This window comes from Papio anubis, chromosome 6 (assembly GCF_008728515.1).
Source record: "Papio anubis isolate 15944 chromosome 6, Panubis1.0, whole genome shotgun sequence".
NCBI classification, from domain to species: Eukaryota; Metazoa; Chordata; class Mammalia; order Primates; family Cercopithecidae; genus Papio; species Papio anubis.
In genome coordinates, this window is record NC_044981.1 from 85463342 (window position 1) to 85480464 (window position 17123).

Consider the following 17123-nt stretch of genomic DNA (forward strand, 5'->3'; position numbering starts at 1 on the left):
TCTCATTATATGAAGTTTTTTGAAATTCATACCACAATGTGGCATATGTTTCATGCTTCTATGGCATAGTATGGGCCCTTAACCTAAAATGCTCTATGACCCTGTCCTAACTGGGGGAATCTACCGTGCACTCTTTCAATGTTTGGCTGGGGATTCATTTGTACAGCGATGGCTTTTACAGACCAACTCACCTATCTGTGGAGCCCCTTCCTATCAAGTGGCTGTTGTGTTGTCAGAACCCGTTCATGGGTACCATGCATGCACATGATTCCAGGACAGCAACCCTGCCACGTTCCTTTTTGACTAGCACTGACACAGATTACGCACTAAATGAATGTTTACTGACTGAAAGAACGAATGATGTACAGACCCAATCTCTTAAGTTTGGCCTCACAAAATCTGCCTCTGAAAAACAAAATTATCACAGAGTAGCCAAAAACCATGATGACACCAATCAACATTACATGCACATACTGGTGTCCAAGTTCAGGCAGTAACATCTCCAATTCACATGTGAAAAGTGGATAGTTGGCATTAAAGGAGAAAGACTCAAATGGTCTATGTAAGGCAGCCACAAACATAGCTCAAGGGCTATTATCCCAAGGGACATGCATTAACTGTTAGTAAGTATATAAACTAGAGTTCACATTTCACACAGATCTTTCTAACACAAATTGGAAACAGGAGACGATTAACGCTGAGCTAAGGAAAAGCATGGCTTTGATACACAAGAAACTACACATGCATTTTACATTAAATGCTTTTTAAAATTTACTCATAGAAAAGAGTACAACAATTATTTTAAAAGTCACAGTTTGTAAATTTGATATGTAAAATTGTCATTTAAAATAAAAAATCTCCATGGCTACTGAAGGCTGAAAGAGTAAAAAGAACAAGGAAATGAAAGATAAAATATATAGTTTCAAACTCTCTGTGATGCACCTCACCCCTGATCAGTGGGAGGCCAGTTATCACACTGAAGACACTAGGTAAGCACAAGAGTTTACTGAAAACGGACCTTTTCATGAAAAATCATGGGTCAAACATCTCTGTGACATACACCGCTGTTAAAGGAAACACACTGTTTCTCATTCTTGACATGATGATGCCTGATGTGCTTAGTCAGAGAGACGGCTTAATATGGTTGCCATCCCAAAACTTAGTGGAAACAGCTTTTTAAAAAAATTTGAAACATAAATCCCCAAACATAATTCTTCTGGCAAAATATTAAATCCTACTGAAGAAGGAGGCTTTCATGGAAACGGTCCAAAGAAACCTTTTAATTTGTTTAATGTTCTATAAGCTAGAGGTATCAAGAAAATGTGTATCTTTGTTTTAAAACAGACAAATTAGTGATGCGTCTACATGCCATCCACTTAACTTCATTCCTGCTCTTCAGCCTTATAAGAGTAGCATTTTTTCTTGCACTGACTCCTGAAGCCTAAATCTGCAAAAGTCTGTGATGACATCAAGTTTAACATTTTGCCAAGCCTGTAAAATTATTTCTCAAAATAGTGTGCTAACACACCAGCTTTTACTCAAACCTAAATGAAATGTCAGGAAAGGACTCCCATGTTTACGCTAACTGCCCATTAGTAAACATTTCTGACTGCAATAACTGAAGGTCCCATGTCCTCAATGTAATGGCACCAGCAAAATCCCTTGAAAATTTGCTCCTAACCACAAGTCTAAGTAGGATGTGGTCACTCAGGTTTTAGATTGATGATGCTGAAGAAATGTATTTACAGGCTGAAAAGCTTATAACCCTGGCCAAAACACTGACTTCAGAGCACTAGGAGAAACTCCTTGGACTAGACAAAGTAAATATTTGAAGAAAATCTGCATTCATTGGGTGATTTATTGGTACATACATAATTTATCCTTTAAGGAACCAAACAGGAGTTCTAATTATCTCCCTATATTTCTTCTCCTTATACTTTCCAAGTTCAATTACAGCTTTGTTCAATCTCTGCCTTTTTTACTCTTTTGTCCTCTGTCTGCAGTTTTCAATTAAGACTTACTTTATAACAGGATTGTGGTTACGTAGGAAAATGTTCTTATTCTTCAGAAATGATGCTGAAGTCTTTCGGGAAAAATGTCATGAAAGTAAGTCTGCAACTTACTTTTAAATAGTTATAAGAAACGAACCCCTCTTGCCAACACACATATAAAACTATAAATTTGGAGACAAAATAACAAATATTAATAACTGGCAAATATAAACAAAGAGTATATAAATGTTCTTCATATGATTCTTTCCTCTCCTCTCTAGGTTTGAATTTTTCAAAAGGAAAAGAAAAAAGTTTTAAAAGAATTACTTAATGAGCACCAGGTTTTCAAATTGTAAATGCATTTCTTGAGCATCCCACATCTAAAACTTGAGAGGCCTAGTGCTAAAGAAATGTCAAGACTAACAAAAGACAAGTTGTTGTCCTCTACAGACATGATGCTGACTCAATTTGCACATCCTGGAAGTGTGCGTCTGGGATGGAGGTGAAGAGGCATGCACAGCCAGGCATTTCTCTCCAGAAAGCTGTCCCTTTGGGGTTTCCTGGTCTTGCCCTCCCCGTGAGACCCTGGTTCACCTGCTGTCTCTCCAGCTGTCAAGCAGTGGTTCCTGGGAAGTCTGGGAGACCCGTGAGAGGTTGGAGGTAGATTCAAAGCACCCTCATGGAATGAATTTACCAAATAAACAACTGCTTGTTAGACATTTAAAAACATAAGTGCTACAAATATTCTTAAAAGGCTTTCAAAATTTCAGTGAAGACAAGAATGCTTTTTCAAATGTTTATATAAAAATCTTATACAAGCTGTTTGCTATTACAGTCAGGATATATTTGGTGAGAAAAACAAAACATTGTAACTCAAGGCATGCTCCATTTCAGACAAAACATGAACTCTCTCCTTTAATTATATCAGCCATTACAACAAGAAAACCTTGTAAAAGGTTCTCACATGGGGCCCACATTATGGGGATCCACTTCACACTCAGAAAGGCTTGTTACACAGTTGAGAGAGAGCATGGTGGAGGACAGCTGCTTCTCCCTTTTTTATAAAATCACTTCCCATTTGCTCTAAAACAGAATTTCTAAATAACAGCACCCAAATAGTACTCAAAACAGGATACTAAACCACTTTGGAGGGCAAGACAGAAGTCTCTTGTCAGCTTCCACAAGAAAGAGAATTTTAGGCTGTACAAGTATTTTATTTGGGATGCAGATACTTTGATATAAAAGTAACTTTCTTTAATGTATTTGTGCTAACATGATGGGAAATGCCCAACTCACACATCACGATCTTAGTGCATCTATCCTGAACATGGCTGTCTTAATTAGCCTGATGTGTCTATAGTAATAAACACCAAGCGGCAGAACAACTCAACATACCCAGGTGCAATCTTTACCACTTAAAACACTTTAGACAGCTTGTAATCAACTGCATGGCATTTTCCCAATGAGAAATCCTAACTGCAAGATAAGGTATCTTTCTATCTATTTTGAGTGTTGACTTACATTGCAGGCATTGTGCTAAGAACCTTCATCTGCATTATCACCTCATTTTAAACTTACTACTACCTTGTGAAGTATGTAATGTCCTGGGCACCAGATAGGAGAGGACAGAGAAGCACTGAGAAGAGAAAAAACGAACATTTATCAAGTACTACCACATGGTACTGTAACAGTGCTCTCTATACATTATCCCATGTAACTGTCTCTACAACCCTATTATGTAAGTACTAGTAATGCCATTTTACAGAGGAGAAAACTGGGAGGTACATAACTGGACTAAGCCTGCAGAGATGGGAAATGAGCCTATACCGTCATATGCCAAGTACTATGTGGGCACGATTCCTCCTTCTGGTCACCACATTCTACAAGCTCCAACCCAGAGTAGAGGCAACAACCATGGAGGAATAGCCATGAATGTTTCTCCCGGCCACTGCACCCAGGGAGGCTAGAGCAGACTTAGTGCCCTGAGGGTGGGATGTAAATTCCTTTTTAAAACCAGAGGGTGTGGATTTAAAATCCAATATGGAGGGTCTATCTCTGGTTTAACGAAGATATTGAAGCCAATGGGAACAGATCCCAAATCTGGCCCCAAGACTAACCCAGCCTCCTAAAGAGCCTGTAGATGACCAACTACAGAGAGAGGAAGGCTCTAGAAGACAGAAGATGCTCCCTGGGAGGCTCTTCTCAGCTGTCTTTCTTCTTCCCTCATCCCTCTCTCTGTATGACTTAACTTGGCATCTAGGTGTATATGGGCAATTGTTCACAGCAGCCAAAATGTGGAAACAACCCTAGTATCTATCAACTGGTAAATGGATAAATAAATTATTGTATATTGTAGTATACAATGAAATTTTATCCAGTCACAATAAGGAATGAAGTACTGATACACACAACGATACAAACAAACCTCAAAAATGTTATGCTAAATGAAAAAAGCCAGACATAAAAAGTTACATACTGCATGACTCAATTTATATGAAATATCCAGAAAAGGTGAAACCGTAGACGCAGGAAGTAGATGAGTGGGTTGAGGGATGAGGGGAATGAGGAGTGACTGCTTAATGGGGACGGAGTTTCCTTTGGGGTGAGGAAAATGTTTCAGAACTGGATAGAGGTCCCAGTTGCACAGCACTGTGAATGTACTATATGCCACTGAACTGCACACTTGAAGAGGGTTAATTTTCTATGAACTTACCTCAATTTTTTAAAAGTACACATGCCAATGCATAGTCTTTGAGCAGTCCTGAATAACAATATACAGTATGCCAAGCTATAAAGATGCCCCACCCTGTGCCCTTTTTACATTACACACAAATAGGGACGGATTTCCTGTAAGCTGATCTTGAAGAAAAAGAAAATGTTACACAAAGAAAATTAGAACTAAGACATCTCCCCCCCCACCAAATAAAAAACCCTCAACACTGTATCTTTGTTCTTTTCCCATGTCCTCTACCCTATTAAAACTAACAAATAATATAAACCCCAATCACTAAGTGTACCACAGACAGAAAACTTGGTACATAAAAGACCTAATAAAATCTGTCAAGTTTTGTTGCCCCCAAATTGAACAGAAAGATCCAGCAGGCCCTTAAACATATGAAAAGCAGCACACTCTTGCTGGCAATCAGGGGAACTCAAATTAACACAGCTAGTGATCACTTTACACTGCAGAGAGAGAACACTTAAAAAGATTCCTAACACCTGGCAGGGGTGAGGCAAACAGGTATTCTCTATTTTGCAGGTGTGACTCTCCATCTATGCAACTTTTTTGGAGTATCATCTGACATCATGTATGAGTTGTTGACTCCGTTTTTAGGAATCTGTCCTTCAAATATCTAAGTAGATACATAAGAATATATGTACAAGAATTTAACTGCAGTGTTGTTAGGAATGGTAGAAGCCTAGAATGCACTGGAAGGTATATCAGCTGGGGAATTGAATAAACTATGGTACGACAATACCATAGGATATTATGCAGCTGTTAAAAAGAGCCACTAGATTCATATTTGATAAAGATAAATGTTGTAACAAAATATTAAGTAAAAAAGTTGCAGAGTATTGTTTATGATGCCATTTTCATAGAAGAAAAAAATGTCCCCTCTCCATATAAAGGTATATGTTTGTATGTATGTATATGATGCATAGAGAAAGGAAAAGAAACAACCAGAGGAGTGGGAGAAAGACAATCAACTTTTTCTACATTCACCTAAATATTATTTTATGCAGTGTCCTATAATTTTTTTATAAGTAGAAAAAGTTTAAATAAACAGGATTTTTTTCTGCACTTGTTTTTTTTTTTTTTTTTTTTTTTTGAGACAAGGTCTTGCTCTGTTGCCCAGGCTAGAGTGCAGTGCCACGATCTCAGCTCACTGTAACCTCTGCCTCCTGGGTTCAAGCAATTCTCATGCTTCAGCCTCCTGAGTAACTGGGATTACAGGTGCACACCACCATGCCCGGCTATTTTTTGTATTTTTAGTAGAGAGGAGGTTTCACCATGTTGGCCAAATTTGCCTCAAACTCCTGATCTCAAGTGATCTGCCTGCCTTGGCCTCCCAAAATGCTGGGATTACAGGCATGAACCACTGTACCCGAACTGCACTTGCCTTTTATATGTGCAAGAAATATGAAGGGGACAGTCCCCAAAAAACTGCTTTGAGGATACATTCTGAAATTAGTATATACTGAACTTTGGTCTTCTAAATTGTATATATTCTGTCCAATGGTGTAACTCAAACTGGGCTCTGCAGACCAGCCCCAGTCCCAGAATAAGCACAGAAACTGAGAGTAGGCCTTTAGAGTTTTTTACAGCAGCTTGCCAGAGTAATTTTATGTCTGTTGACTATAAGAATAATAAATGTTTAATCAGGCTTATGTTTTTCGTTTCTTTAAATTTCATTTTTCTAGTATTTCATTTTTCTAGTAAATCATTTTTATTATATTTTATAAAATTATCAATCCATGCCATACTGGAAATTAAAAACAAAACTGGTCCTTCACCCAAGATAATTAGAGAAGCAAAACTCTAAACAATGAGAGTCAATGTTCATAATAATAAAACATAGTAATATATTTAGGAACTTTAATAATGAAAGGTTAGATTCTATTGAAAATACATACTAATATATTCAAACTCTTATGAAAAAAGATACTAAATAGATTAGAAGAAAGCTTTCTGGTAATAAGAACAGATTACTAACCATTCTAGGTAAATAATTAAGTTCGTTCTTGTCAGGAAAAATGAACTCTAGTTTCTATTTACAAGTGAAGACTATAAGAGCTGGAGAACAAATGAAACCCCATACAACTCCAAAACCAACTACCCAGAGTTCAGCCAAAGTCACTTTAACATTTGCTGAACAAAATTAACTTCATTTTAATTTTTTTTCTCCCCTTTCATCCTTCTGAATGAAGATGCTAATAGCAACAGAAAACAGTTACAGAGACAAGGGGCAGAGTTGGGTGTGACTAAGGTCTGACTACTCTGCGCAGACTCTATTTAATAACGTTTCACCTACCAATATTCTATGCTGGGGGTGAGGGGTGGGAAGGAAAGGGAGAGAGCTTACATCCTCCTAAGTCTTCTGAGTTTTCTAAAAGTTTATACACCAAGTTATAGTTACCCAGAAAAACTGCTGGGAAGAATAAAGAACCAAAAAACATACTTACAGTCCAAAAGTAAAAAATATCATTTGTACATACAAGCTTCTTCTCCCCTGCCTAAATTTTTTAAACTAATGCTATAGTGAGGTGCATTTCCAAATCTGGCAGCTTAAATAAAACCAACTGTAACTAGCACTGTGGTGAATGAAATGCTTTACAACTCACAGCTGTGACACTGAAATAAGGAAATCCTGGATTCCCACTAAGGGGTAACCAGCATCAAAAGACAGGGCACATTTTGATGTTTTGAGAATTTCTGAGAAGTCAGAGAAAATTTAGGTTATTTTCATATCGGTTGGACTTTACATAATAAAAGAGCCCTAAAACAAAAAGCAGCCCCAAGTGTGGCAGTGCTATATTGTTTGGATTCCTTATAACAATCAGTGTGTTCATAAGACACTTAGAAACACACAGAATAAGCTGATGATCCCGGTGATTGGGACACACGCTGGGCAGCTGTGTGAACTTTCTAAAAATTTTACTTTTTTTTTTTTATTTCGATAGTTTTCGGGGAACATGTGGTTTCTGGTTACATGGATAAGTTCCTTAGTGGAACTTCCCTCTGAATCTCCAGAGTCCATTATATCATTCTTATGACACACTATATTTGGTTTTCCATTCCTGAGTTACTCCACTTAGGATAATGGTCTCCAATTCCATCCAGGTTGCTGTGAATGCCATTATTTTGTTCCTTTTTATGACTGAGCAGTATTTCACGATGTATATATACCACATTTTCTTTATCCACTCATTGGCTGATGGGCATTTAAGCTGGTTCCATATTTTTGCAGTTGTGAATTGTGCTGCTATAAACATGCATGTGCAAGTGTTTTTTTCATATAATGACTTCTTTTCCTTTGGGTAGATAATAGTGGGATTGCTAGATAGAATGGTAGTTCTACTTTTCATTCTTTAAGGAATTTCCACACTGTTTTCCATAGTGGTTGTACTACCTAAAAAACTCTAAAGACTCATTCAAAAAGCTCCTAGAATTCAGTAAAATCTCAGGAGGCAAAATCAATGAACACAAATCAGTAGCACTGCTATAAACCAACAGTGACCATGCTGAGAATCAAATCAAGAACTCAATCCCTTTTCCAACACTTGCTAAATAAACAAATAAAATACTTAGGAATATACCTAACCAGGGAGGTGAAAATCTCTACAGGGAAAACTACAAAACACTGCTGAAATAAATAATTGATGGCACAAACAATGGAAACACATTTCATGCTCATGGATTAGAATCAATATTATGAAAATGATCATACTGACAAAAGCAAACTATAGATTCAATGCAATTCCCATCAAAATACTATTATCATTCTTCATAGAACTAGAAAAACAATCCTAAAATTCATAAGGAACCAAAAAAGAGTCCACGTAACCAAAAGAACAAAAGCAAAAAGAACAAATCTGGAGGCATCACACTGCCCAATTTCCAACTATACTACAAGGCTATAGTTACCAAAATAGCATGGTGCTGGTAATAAAAATAGGCGCATAGACCAATGGAACAGAACAGAGAATCCAGAAATAAAGCCAAATACAGCCAACTGATCTTTGACAAAGCAAACAAAAACACAAAGTGGGGGAAAAAATGCCCTATTCAATAAATAGTGCTGGAATAATTGGCAAGCCACATGTAGAAGAATGAACTGGATCTTCATCTCTCACTTTATATAAAAATCAACTCAAGATGAATCAAAGACTTTAATCTAAGACCTGAAACCATAAAAACTCTAGAACATCGGAAAAACTCTTCTAGATATTAGCTTAGGCAAAAAGTTCATGACTAAGAACCCAAAAGCAAACGCAACAAAAACAAAAAAAAATAGTTGGGACCTAATTAAACTAAAAAGCTTCTGCATAGCAAAAGAATTAATCAACAGAGTAAAAAGACAACCCAGATTGGGAGAAAATATTTGCAAACTATGCACCCGACAAAGGACTAATATCCAGAATCTACAAGAAACTCAAATCAGCAAGATAAAAGCAACCTCATCAAAAAAAGAAAAAAAAGAAAGAAAGAAAAAACATTGTTTATGGAGTTCAGAGCTTGGATATTCAAGTATTGATTGCAGTTTTATTTTTAAAAGAATGCTACAATTTATGTGGTTTTTCTCATGTTTATATTAAAAGCTAATAAATTCTAATTTAAAAAACCATCAAAAACTGGGCAAAGGACATGAACAGACAATTCTCAAAAGAAGATATTCAAATAGCCAACAAACATAAGAAAAAATGCTCAACATCTCTATTAGGGAAATGCAAATTAAAAGCACATGAGATACCATCTTATTCCTGTAAGAATGGACATAATTGAAAAACAAAAAATAATAGATGCTGATGTGGATGTGATAAAAAGGGAACACTTTCACACTGCTGGTGGGAACGTAAGCTAGCTGTGTAAACTTATGAAACAAAGACCAAGCTGAGGTCCTTGCCTCACCTGCTCTGCTTCAAGGGCTCATCAGCTTGGCCCCAAATGATGTCTTCAGTAGGTGGCGAAATGTTAAAACTGGGAGCTATGTGAATGAACGCGCTGAAAGACAAAACACGATAGAACAGTTAGGTCACTGTAAGAAAACATAGTATTATGCAACCAAGTGCTGTTAACCAAGTTCCTTCTCGGCTTGACATTGAACTACCTGCAAATTTAGTGCTTAGAAAAGGTCCAGGGACTTTCCCCTGAGGAAGAATTCAGCAACACCACAGTCCTTAATGCAACTAGATTTCACCTCCCCATGCCACCAAGACTTACTGTGCAGGGTACAAATGGCCTTCTTCCTTGTCAAATCTTATGTCCCCCTTTCACTCTTGTTCTCCTTGACTTCTTTGTAGTATCTGACACTGTTCAGTAGTTTTCTTTTTTTCTCTTTTTATTCTCCTCTCTCTCCTGCTTCTTTTATGGTTTCCTGCTCCTCTTTCTCCTTCTGCTTCTCGACCAAGGACACTTTTTAAGGCCCTGGGTTTTTCTCTCTTTCTCTCTCAGAAATCATCTATTCCCAGCGCATCAATTCTCTCCTTGCAGATAGCCCCCAATCATCTCCATTCCCTCCCTTGAACTCCTCTCCTTTATTCTCAACTCTCCAGTGAGCCATCTTTCCTGTATATGGTATCTCTACTGCATATGCTCATTCAAAAGCCTTCATTTCTTGCTGCAACACTACTAACTGTGGAAAAATGTGCTTGTCTATTGACCTCATTGATTTCTGCAATAGCAGAATTATCCTCCCAGTCAACCAAGCTCCAAATCTTAGATTCATTTTTGCTCATTCTCTCTTCTTCAATTCCAGTCATTCATCAAGGCCTATTGATTCGTTACATCTCACTTCTATCTCTTGCTACCCACTTACACTGACCAGATCCTGCTTAGCTGAGAAAAAACTCCTCTTCTTTCCTAATGTTTCCTCTTGTCAAATTGGCCAGCGTGCTGTGCTGCTGCCATTTTGATCTTTCTATCACTACCCCTGCCATTTTCATCTTCCTCTTGCTATCCCCAGCAATTCGAGAATCCTTACCGTCCCTCTAACAAGCAGCCTGCATTGCCTGATACAGAGAAAACAAGACAGCAGAGTAGCTAAGAACTCAGGCTCTGGATCCTGGCGGCCATGCTTTGAATCACAGTTCCGCAACTTAACTGCTATGTGCCTCAGTCTCCTCATCCTTCAATGAAGGTCAGGTGCAGTGGCTCACACCTCTAATCCCAGCACTATAGGAGGCTAAGGCGAAGGAGCGCTTGAGGCCAGGTGTTCAAAACCAGCCTGGGTAACATAACGAGATCCTGTTCCTATGGGAAAAAAAATTAGCCAGGCATGGTGGCACACACCTGTAGTCCTGGCTACTCAGGAGGCTAAGGCAAAAGGATCACTTGAGCCCATGAGTTCGAGGCCACAAAGAGCTATGATCACACCACTGCACTCCAGCCTGGGCAACAGAGCAAGACTCTGTTTCTAAAAAACAGGGGGGCAGGGGGGACTTGATAATAACATCTCCTTCAAAGGCTTGCTGTGAAGATAAGAAGAGTTAAAAGGTGTGAAGAACTTAGAGAAGTGCCTAGCACAGTAAGCACTCCATTAAGTGTTGAATGGTAATGGCTCCCAGCTGGACCGGCCCACACAGCATCTCCTAAACCTGTGTGCTCACCTTTCCTTTGTTATCAGTGCGGAAACTCTTCTTCTCTTGGCTCCTCTATACAGATTCTACCCATTGTCAAGGCTCAGGTCTGATTTCCCAGTCAGCCAGTGGTAAATCTGAGTACTTCAGCTGCAGCCTACCTTTTTTGCTTCTGAACTTCTAGAATATTTACTAGATGTCCCCAAATCAAGTTGTTTTTTAAATTACAGAGTGTGGAGGGCAGCTCACATGCTGGAAATTACTGGTGATGAAGCCGGAGGTCTTGCTGTTTCCTCTGGGTGCCCCTAAGTAATGTCTCAGAACCCCAGCTTCTTTCTCTGAAAAAGTTATTATCTTATTTATAAGGTTTCCTCAAAGATGGAATAAGAACATGTAACGCTCCTATCATATAATCAGGCATAAACATTGGTTCCCTTCCAGTGGGACTATAAACCTCCAAGGGTAGCTCACGTTTCTCCATGCTCCAAGGACAGTAGTATGCAAAGATTAAACAGACAGGGGGATACGGACTGAATAAACGAAAACCTTTCCAAGTCTAATGATTTTATGACAATATTCTGAAATGGGCTTTTCCATGCCTATTCTAAATAACTGAAAGTGCTTTCATCATAAAATGCATTTTAACACACTTAATCTTCCAAGAACATACGTTGATTCTATTGCCCTAATGAGGGAATATATTAGCTACTTAACCTTTATCTAACTCTTACATAATATTAAGATTTTTTTAAGATTCATTTTTACAAAACCCAGAAAGTCCACATGCAAACAACAAAAACCAAACAAAAAAAGGAACACAAAGTAATTGAAAAGATTTTTCATACCTAAAAAGGGAATTTTTAATCACAACCTTAGTCATAAACCTCAACAGGCAAGTCAGAAGCAGTGAAAGATAAAAGTGCCAACAAGAAAATCCGGTTGAAGTGCCACTCAGGTTCATGCAGTGGGTTACAGGGCGCACAAGACAAGCTGGCGGAAGTGGGTGCTGTACCTTTATCACGGCCGCCCCCACCTGACCACCTGTAGCAGCCTCAGAGGAAGCAGACAACCCCCACACACTTTCCAGCTGCATCTTGGCAGCCACAAAGTACGCACATACAATCAGCTAACGTATAAAAGTATATCAGAAGCATCAATGTGAAAAGGGAAAAAATCTTTAACTCGTGATGAGTAACCTGTGTTATTTAGATTCTGTCATTGAGACCCGATGCTAAGCTAAGGGGAGACCCCTCTAAAGACACCCACACAACCCTGATAACTGGCAGCATAAGTGCATAATCTTTGCATCAAATACCTGGGGCACTGAAGAGGCTGAAGCAGCAAATCCTTTGGTAGAGGGTGAGGACCAAAGGGGGTACCTCAGAGGCTGCAGTTCCTCCCCCTAGTGTTCAATGACAAATGGAAACATGTCACTGGGTCCAAACGCAGGGAGGACTAGTCTTTGCTTTGGCACCAGGCTAGACAAAGAAAAGACCCCTTGCCCTGTGACCCCACATTGTCCTACAAAGGAAAAGGCTGGATTTTGTTGATGAATGCAATTCACATGTTTGGAGCAGTGTCATTTGGAGGGACTGCTTCAGAAATTCATGCAAGTCACATGAGTGGAGAGAAAACAGGAAAAAATTAAGAATGGCTGTTTACAAGTCACTTCTAAAACTTTGCTTTGTTCTACTTGAAGAACTTTTATCATCATTTAAAGCAGTTAAATTAAAATGCACCTGCACTGTAAATCGTGAGAGAACATACCTGCTCTTCAAATATGACTTGAAAATTATTTGGTTTCTCCCCTACCTCCTCCTACCTGCGATGCTCTCATTTTACATTTAATTTGGAAAATTAGAAGAAAAATGGAATAAGCTCAAATCCTAACCAAAAATTGTTTTTACTTTTAAAATACAATCATTTTAGAATTTTTAAATAAATGTAAAATATTTTATTATTTATTTGTCATGTAAAAGAAAGAGGGAGGGAGTAAACAAGTTAAGGAAAAAGGCTGAAGGAAGGAAGGAATAAAGGAAGCAAAGAATAAAGGGAAGGAAGGAAGGCTGAATAGCTTGGAATCAATGGTATTTAAAGAAAAGTGTAACTTTTAAACCTACTTTCTCAATATTAATCTAGCATTTGGAGGTCAGAGTAGTCACACTTCACCAACTTTATAAAGGAGAGGCTTTTAATAAATGCAAGGAATGTCTACCACAGTAATACATGTGTAAAACGTTTCATCTGACAGCCATGTTCTAAGTTAAAGTTATATTTCCTACTCTGAAATAATTTTAATTTATGGCTAACAATGGTAACAAATGTTTTCATTGAAGCCCAAGAAAGTATGAGAGTAGTTATTCCCATATTCTCATTTCCCATGTAACATGCCTAGGGACATCCTGAATGAGAGCACAGAAAAAGTGGAGGATTTCTCTGCCTACTCTGCTTAAGATCAACACCACTTATAAATCTAAATATAAAACGCACACCTTTAAATGATCACCATTAATGTTAATAAGCATTAAAGGTAGACACTGAAGTCTTCTGTGTTGGCAAACCCTAGAACTACATTTTCATTCAGACAGGTTGCCTCTGGATAAATGTCTATCTTAAGATTTTTTCTAAAAACAAGTAATGGTATTTGTAATTGCCTTCTTTAAAAGAATGCAAATTCCATTGCCTGTAGATTATGCTAAGCAACAGAGTGAGAGAGAGGAGAAATTTCAGTAAAATTTTGAGAACCGTAGTTTGCATTATAGATTTTGGAATGTACCTTCCTGCCATTTAACCCAACCCTATTTTCTTATTTCCTCGTAAATACACTCCCCAGTTATTAATCCCTTATTAAACCCTGGGACAACAGTCATTTTGGTACCAATCACACCTTAGTTTTCCACTATTACCTGCTAAAAGTTCTCTTGGAGAAAAAAAAAAAGTAACTGTAAGAGAAACCTGAGTGATACAACTTCAGTATTTTAACATCCTAACCCTGTCAAACTCTTTCTATATGAGAATTGACTATTTTCATCCTCCCTTGAAAAAATGTGTTAGGGCATTAAAATTCCTCTACCTTGGACCTTTTTGTAATGGCTGCCTAAGTATTTACTTTGATATACTATTCAAGAAACCAATAGTTTGAGGTTTTCACTTCTTTTCTTGAAAAGAGTATCACAAAGTCAAATTTCAGCCTCATCTACAAGACATTTAAAAATCACACTGCTTTCCTGATTTAACTCCTAAATATGCCCAACACAAATAATTACGTGTGTTCACATGAAGATACGTTCTAGAACGTTCAGTCACAGTGCTATACAAACTAATAAGTAGTGGTATAGTCACACAATATAATACTATATAGCATGGAGGATGAAAAATCAACTACCATAGTCAATATGGTGTCATACACAATATGAGTTAACTGTGCATATTATCGAGTAAAAGAAGGCAGACACAAAATAGTACATTCTATATCTCCATTGATATAAAGTTCAAAAACAGGCAAAGCAAATCTATGCTTTCCAAAGTCAGAGTAGTGGCTACCATGGGTGGAGTAGTTACTGGAAGGAAGCCTGAGGGATTTCTAGGGCACTGATAATGCTGTGTCTTAATCTGGGAACTGGTTACAACAGTGTGTTCACTTTATGGAAATTCATCAGTAAGATGAATATACGTTATATGCATACATTTCTCTATGTATATTATTCAATTAAAAAGTTAAATAAAATTAATCAGCTTCTCTTAAGAAACAGACTTACAGGGATGAAAATTAGAGTGTTTCACACAGTAAAATGGAAGAAGCTTAAGAGCTAGGTTCAAATTCCAGATTCTACCATTAATTATTCAATCTTAGCTTCTCTGGCTTCAAATTCAATAAAATGGAGCCAACAGCAAAGATCAAATGACATAACACTGAAGGCATTTTAAGCAAGAAAAATATACAAATGCTTAGCACTATTGCCTGAAATACTAATAATGTACTTATCCAAGAAGCCTTTAAAGTTACATGGTTCTACACAAAATGTTAGTATAAACGTAACTGGCAAGATAATATTACCAGTTTTGCTATTTAAAGAACTTCCTAACAATCAAAGGTATGCAACATTTATTCTACCCAAAGTTAAAGTGTCCTGCCCTAGTCTCTACTTTGAGACACTTGGTAAATAACTTTTGGAAGAGTGTCAAGATACATAATATTATAGGAGATGATATCAAATATTAAAGCTTGAATAAGTGGACTAGAGAATGATTCTACTCACAGTTCAATCCATCTCTTCTTCTCACTGACTTCTCAACTGTTCTGTGCTTTCCCATGTTTTCCTCCTTCTTCCCACTCCACCTTGCCTCCTACCCAGCCATACCCCCTTTCTCTCTGCCCACTGAAATTCTACCCACTTGTCAGTGTGAGCCAAGGCATTCCTCTGGTGGGACACCCTTCCAGGTCACAGAGACCTTTCCTTCCTTTGAAGCACTTTTTTGTTTAGTGCCTCGACCGTCTGTTTGCAACAGTCTTGGATCCGAGCATTGAACAGCAATGTATCTCTCAAGCCATGATTTAACAACTCATGTGCTCATATCTTGCTTCCCCAGTAGGCTATATTTTTTCCCTAAAGGCAGGGACCTGTGTGATACCTATTTTAATCCCCCTTCAATGCTCTGTATATTGTAGATATACAGTTGGGTAGCAATGCTTGTTACCCAATGCTCTACTTTGTGGGTTCAAGAAAGCAGGAATCTCTAAAAGTATGGCAAAGGTGCAGATTGGGATTTCTTCAAGTAAGTGGATTCTGTTGGTAGCATCTCATCTCTAAAACTCTCTGTTAAGCTCTGATCTTCTTTTCTCTGAGAGCTCTCAATCACTCTAAACTTTACAGACTAAACCAGTACTTTGAAATCAAAGTATAAGGTGAGACACATATAATTTTAAATTTCTAGTAGCCACATTAAATAAAAAGTAAAAAGGAACAGGCCAAACTTATCTGAATATTTATTAGTTAATCCTACATATGCAACACATTATCATTTCAACATGTAATCAACATAATAAAAATTATTAAGGAGATATTTTATATCCTTTTTGTTTGAAATCTGGTGCACAGCACATCTCAACCACATTTCACATGCTCAAATGCCACATGTGGCTGATGGCTACCATACTAGACAGACCAGGTTTAGAGTTTAAGCTAGAACATGTGATTTCAAACCATTGTGAAAAAATAGAGAATCCAACAAACCCTATAGGGATATGCAGTAATCTTCCTAAATCTTGCTCTTAAAAAAATCAAAGAATACAACCAGGCACGGTGGCTCATGCCTGTAATCCCAGCACTTTGGGAGGCTGAGGTGGGCAGATCACCTGAGGTCAGGAGTTTGAGACCAGCCTGGCCAACACAGGGAAACCCCGTCTCTACTAAAAATACAAAAATTAGCTGGGCATGGTGGTGCACGCCTGTAATTCCAGCTACTCAGGAGGCTGAGGCAGGAGAGTCGCTTGAACCCAGGAGGTGGAGGTTGCAGTGAGCCGAGATTGTGCCACTGCACTCCAGCCTGGGTGACAGAGCGAGACTCCGTCTCCAAAAACAAACAAACAAACAAAAGTCTACAGTACTTTATCATTTTATAAAGCCCTTTGTCATACATTATCTCATCTAGATGACATACATACGGCAAACATTATCGAAGCCATAAAGTAGTTTCTTGGTCCTATATACCAAAAGAACACAGACCTGGTAACACATGGTTAAATCAAATAACTCATGGTCCCACAGCCTTAAAGAACATTTTCTATTCAAATGGTTTTCTCCATTTTTACTGTACAGTAAAGCATATTTTATC

General features: G+C 38.0%; 1 protein-coding gene across 9 annotated transcripts in view; it reads right to left on the reverse strand.

The window, feature by feature from the left end:
• Positions 1 to 17123, reverse strand: part of BACH2 (BTB domain and CNC homolog 2) — a 367956-nt gene that overhangs the window by 333879 nt on the left and 16954 nt on the right. For 2 of the 9 annotated variants that reach the window (XM_017958115.3, XM_017958112.3), the window contains exon 2: positions 9622 to 9714. The exons of the other annotated variants lie outside the window; for them this stretch is intronic. The gene's annotated coding sequence lies outside the window, so the exon portion shown is untranslated. The remainder of the gene's footprint in view (positions 1 to 9621; positions 9715 to 17123) is intronic. 9 annotated transcript variants of the gene reach the window in all.